At 36.4% G+C, this 6,302-nt stretch overlaps 1 pseudogene; it reads left to right on the plus strand.

Annotated features, from left to right (window-relative positions):
- The first annotated feature begins 1,591 nt into the window (after positions 1-1,591).
- LOC103250416 lies at positions 1,592-2,238 on the plus strand (annotated as a pseudogene).
- The last annotated feature ends 4,064 nt before the right edge of the window (positions 2,239-6,302 follow it).

Consider the following 6,302-nt stretch of genomic DNA (forward strand, 5'->3'; position numbering starts at 1 on the left):
CCTATGTGAGAAACCCTATTAGGGTCATGAAGGAATTACAAATAGCACTACCACATGAACTAGCAATTACTCTTCTGGGTATATACCCAGAGGAAGTAAAATCATTGTCTCAAAAAGATATTTTTCCTTCTAAGTTCAATGCAGCATTATCACAATAGGGAAGATATGGAAACAATCTAATGTCCTTCAACAACAACAAAAAAATGAATACAGAAGATGTGATATGTATATAAAATTACTATTTTATATAATAATGCAAAATCTTAAAAAATAAGATTTGGTCATTTGTCACAACATGGATGGAACTAGAGGAAATTCTGCTAAGTGACATAAGTCAGAAACAGAAATTAAACATTTCATGATTTCACTTATACTTATACAGTGGTTGCTATGTACTGGGGAGAATTGGGGGATGCAGATTAAAGACTACAAACAGCACATATTTGGGGTTGTCATGATTAGAGATCTAATGTACAACATGAGGACTAAAATTAATAAAGTTTTTTTTCTTAGGAACTTTTGTTAAATAAGTAGATGCTAGCTTCTCTCGTCACAAAACAGCACCTGTGTGGAATGTAAATATTTTATTCTGCCCAACTATAGTGACTGTTTTATAATCTGTATTACATAACAAAGTATTGTAAACCTCAAATATGAACAGTAAAAATGTATTTAAAAATCAGCTCAGGACTAAATACTGTTATGGCCTTGTCTTGGGTTCAAACTATTTCCAAATAACTTAATTCTGTTGAAAAAACAAAACTTAAGGAGATTTATAGTATGCAAAAGTTGCCAGTGCTCCATAAGGTAAAATTAAATGTATCTGTCATTCAACAGAAAATTACAGGGAAAAAGGAAAGGATAAAAGTAAGATCCATAATGAGGACAAAAATGAACCCAAATAAAGAATTCAGAAATAGCACAAATAGGTCATATGTTAAATATCATGCTTTGTAGATATAGATGTGCTTTGAAGCCAAATAATATCTATGGTGCTCTTGCATTTAATTTTTACATAAATTATTGCCATAGTAACATTTAAAATATGTAGAATGTATATTTTTCAGTAATCAATTTTCAGATTTTTAAACCCTGATTCAAATATATAATTTAAAATATTTGTTGCAAATGTTTTTGAAAATCCTTGCAAGTTTGCTATTTACATGGTATGACCTTAGAAATTATTTCCTATACATATTGTTTTAGTCATTCTTATTTGATGTATGTACCATTGTTACCTCTACTGTTAAAAAACAATAGTGGTGGTGGCAGCAGTGGGGACCGGGGTGAGTGCTTCAGTCCAAGCAGGGCAGTGAGGTGCACGTGGGTGGGCTGGGCACCCTCCAGGTGCTCAAAAGCAAATCAGCCAGGAGCTCAAGACACTTCAGGACTTGGCAGAGAAGCAAAGAGGATGGAGTTCTTGGAGATGCCCATGACTGAGTGGTTTCAGGATTACCACTGCCTCTGGGTTCAGCTCATCCGTGCTGCCGCCTGATCTTGAACCTGGCGCTCTACCACATTGCTCTCTGGTTCGCCAACCCCACTGCTCAGCACCTCCCTGAGCCACAAGCAGCGAGACCAGATGGAGGCCATGCTCAGGTACAAACATCACTGCTTCAGCAACCACGCCTCCATGTTTGGCAGGAACCTGTGTTCCAAGCTGTTGGCATCTGTCCAGCAGATCTTGCCACTCTGACCTGTGGAGGCTGACCCTGCATAAGCACAGCTGCAAGGGGTTGGTGAGGGTGGGCACCCCAGGCATTCTGCAGGACATGATGCTCAGCTTCCAAGGGCTATAGTTCACGGACAACCACCTCCTGTTCCAGGCCCACCATGGCCTACTGCATAACAGCTACTCGGTGCACCATCCGATACAAGAACGACCACATCAAACTGGTTGTGCTGGCGGAACTAAGGGTAAGCCCGGCGTGAATGTGATCGTGGAGCCCCACGGCCAGATCGCCAAGGTCTAAGTCTGAGAGGTGGGCTGCCTGCAGGACCCAGTGGAACTGACCTTGGCGCCCAGGGCCACACCTTCTTGGTCATAGTCACGCAGCCCATCATGCCACTGCTGTACATCTCCACTGACCTCACACACCCGCAGTACCTGTGGCACACGCTTCACCTCAAGGCCATCCTGGCCCACAATTTATCAAGCTCATCTACAATAAGTAGTGTGGGCCCAGAACCAAGTCCCTTTTCACGAGTAAGGAAAATCCCGGTGTCAGAGTGAGCTAACAGCCCTGCTCTCAGCCACCCTGTGCACAAGACACCGGGGCTGACAGCCTGCCGCTGGGAGCCACGGAGCCTTGGGAAGCACTCACCCTTTGTGCCTTGTTGGATGAAGCCAGTGAAACAGAGCAAGTGTGGATGCTCAGAGCTTGTTGGGGAGGGCCGTGGACTTTTGTAAGCTTTTCAAACTCAGTAGAATGAAACCGAGTAGCGAATACTTGAAACTGAACTCCTTCCACTTCTCCTTTTCTTCTGTTCCAGGAAACAGACCATTTTTAGAAGATACTCCTTTCTTTTCCTAATTTAATGTGTTCTTCTTGAATAATCTTTAATTTATTTGTAATGGGATTTTGCTGGATGGCTTTTGCATCCACTGCAAATAGCGAGTCTCGGCAGTGATGTCCCATCTCAGCCCATGTAGGCCTTACAGTCCTGAGGCTGGACCTGGGCCCCAAGTGGCTGCACTGCCTGCAGAGGGACGTGGGTCGAGTTGTCACCCTCAGATTTGCACGTCCTCCCTTTGTGATCTTGAGCCTGTGGAGATCTGTGGTTTTGTACTTTGGGACCTTGAGGAGATATTTACCTTTCTAGTGATTGATAATTGTTGGTTTTTAAAATGCCAAAGCTGTTTTTTGGGGTTTTTTTTTCTCTGTTTTTAAATATATATATATCTTTCAAACTTCCAAAAATATAAAAAAATAAAAATAGTGATGATTCACTTTTTTGTTTGATGATAATATTACTACAACTCAATTGGGAAGTAGTAAGTTATTCTTTTTAATTTTCTCATCTCTTATGTTCCTACTGCTGCATGCTAATAAATGACTTATTTAGACTATTGATTATTGTTACCCATGAGTTGCATTTATTATAGCTACACCACCGTTATCTATTGTGTAGTAAGTTTCTTCACATTGATTTTAATTAGTTACATATTAAAACTAAACCAATAAACATCCTGTATGAAAACTATATCATTTTTATATTTAACATGGTATTTTTTGATTATTTTATTCAAAATGTAATGGATTTTAAAGTTGATATTAGTAGACATATAAAATTTTTTTAAAAGATTAAATGACAAAAAAGTTAAATGTTCCAAGTTGATACCAATGATGATAAAAAGTAAGCTAATAATACTGGTCAATTTTACAACATTATCAGATATACCCTCATGTTTTGTTTGAAGGACTGCCCAAATTTCACTTATTCTTTAGTCCTTATTCTAGTTCATACTTTGCCTTTTTCCTTTGACTCACCATTTTCCCAATTTGTGGTAGCCAAGTTTAGGTCCTATAATTGCAACCAAATAAACTTTCCCACAACTTAATATTCCACCAATGGATGAATGAATGCAAAACCATGATTGATATATATATCAATGGATTATAATGGAATATTATTTAAGCCTTAAGAAAAAAAGAGAAGAGCTTGCCATTTAGGTGTATCTGGATGACAGTGTGTTAAATAAAAAGACAGAAACAGAAAACAAATTATTTAATTCCACTATATGTGGAATGTAAAAAAAATTCAAATGTATAGAGATAGAGAGTAAAACAGAAGTTACCAGGGTGGAGGATTGGGGGCAGGAAATGAGGAGATATAGAATAAAAATTACAAAAAAGATATCAAGATAGAACAAGTCAAAAGATTGAATGCACAATGTGAGGAACTGTCATTAAGGACAGTGTATTATATTAAGAATTTTTGCTAAATGAGTGGATTACAGCTGCTCTAGGCACAGGGAGGAAAATACTGAAATAATGTAAAATAATGGATATATTAATAGGTTTTACTAGATTAGGCATTTTACTAAATATATATATTTTATAACATCATGTTATATACACTAAATATACATAATAAAATTTATTTTTAAATAGACAGACATGAGTTAATGAAACTTACAATTCTGTTGAAACATAGTCATGAAATACAAAACTGCACTCTGATAAAATGAAAGATCATTGAAAAATGCTAAAGAGTAAAATTACAGAATTCTAATGGCAAATTTTAATTCAGTTCTCAAGCATTCTTTCTCTGTTGACTTCACTGTTTTGCAGCTCTTGCTATATTACACATACTCACTGCCTGACTAGCCACAACATACATATGCATAGTAATAAGCAAACCTTTCCACCGTATTTATTTAACTTTATAATTTGCAACTATAATTTACTGCATTACAGTATGCTGGCTGGTTTACATGTGCTACATCCTATTGAGGACAAGGGTTATATTTAATTTAACTTTGAACCTCATGCCTAGTGGCTGCCAATATTCAGCTTGTTGAAGATTCAAGTCAGAGAACCCAAAGACTTTAATGATACATTTTTTTGAAATATCACTTTTTACTCTAAATATTGTATGTTTGTGTTGTATGCTTTTCTTATATTACCTAGAACATAACATTTCACAAGATATTTCAGCATATGCTCATCTTTTAACTACACAATATATTTACTGGGGTCAGAGATAATTACAGAATGTATACTATAATAAAACAAAAGCCCCAAAGTTAATTAAATACTAAAATTTCAAACTCAATAGGAGGCAGAACCATTATTCAAATCTATGTCTGACTGACTTCCAAGTCAGAAATTTTATTATACTATACTGCCTTATGTCTGAACTAAAAAATGACTAAAAATACTGTTTACCAATTACTTGTAGATTCATTGGTCACTTGGCTTTAATCTCAGGATGACTCCCAGTGCTCTTTGTAATGAAAGGAGCAGGAAAATAACAGGACAATTTTTCTCAGGAGGCCAGATTCTGATCATTTGTGGCTATGTAGCCTTGACCAAATAGTGCTTAAGTTGCCAGATAGAACAAAATCATGAATTTTGCAGCAACCTGGATGGAACTAGAGTCTATAATACTGAGTGATCTCTCACAGAAACAAAGATCTGAGTATCACATGTTCTCACTCATATAGTGGACCTTGAACATCCAATGTAATACTATAAGAAAATGGCTGACAGTGGTGGGAAACTATGGGGGTGGGAGGGGAAGAGATATGGGATTAACGGTAGTAAATATCCATCTGGGGACGGGGAGACACCTCTTATCAACAAGGGTGCCTGAACGGAGCATATTTGTATACCTAACCCTTAACTATACCCCACAATATCATTTTAAAAAATTGATTAAAATTTTAAAAAGTTTAAAGCTAATAAATGTTAAAACTTGCTAAGAAAGCAGATATTTGTTATATAGAGTGCTTGTATTTTATTACATTTACATATATATCTTATATTATATTTTCAGTTTAATCAATATACCTTTTCATTATCAAGAAAAATGAGTTTTGCTTCCATGTATATAAAATTGATATTTTAATGTAAAATTAACTTACAAATGACTTTGATTTTAACTGTTGTGTTAATTTTCTTTTTTCATTATCTTTTAAAAATATATTTTATTTTAAATATGTGGGGTACAATTCAAGGTTAGGTATGCAAATGCTCATTATGTAGGAACATTTGTTGATGAGGTGTGCCCCCTTTCTCCTGGCAGTTTCCCAATACTACCAATCCTGCTTCCGCCCTCCCCTGGCAGTTTCCCACTATTACCAATCCCTTTCTTATAGTATTACAATAGTTGTTCAAGGTCTGCTAATGATTAAGAACATGTAACACTTGGTTCTTTGTTTCTGTGATAGATCACTCAGTATTATAGCTTTTAAGTCAATCCAAGTTGCTGCAAATTTCATACTTTTGTTCTTCTTTATGACTGCACAATATTTCGTTATGTGTATATACCATATTTTTTTTAAATTCAGTATTCTTTCAATGGGCAGCTTTAGATCCATGTTTTGCTATTGTAAGTATGCTGCAATGTGCAAGTATCTTTTTAATAGAGTGATTTGAGTTCCTTGGATTATATTCCCAGCAGGGGTATTGTGGAGTCGTATGGGAGGTCGATTTTCAGATCTTTTAGGAATTGCCAAACTGTTTTCCACAGAGGTTGTACTAGGTTACACTCCCACCAACAGTGTAGAAGTGTTCCCTCTTCCCCACATCCTCTCCAGCATCTGTTGTCTTTTGAGTTATTGATGATGGCCATCG

Source organism: Carlito syrichta, unplaced genomic scaffold, assembly GCF_000164805.1.
Source record: "Carlito syrichta isolate Samal-C Ts95f unplaced genomic scaffold, Tarsius_syrichta-2.0.1 Scaffold5933, whole genome shotgun sequence".
NCBI lineage: Eukaryota > Metazoa > Chordata > Mammalia > Primates > Tarsiidae > Carlito > Carlito syrichta.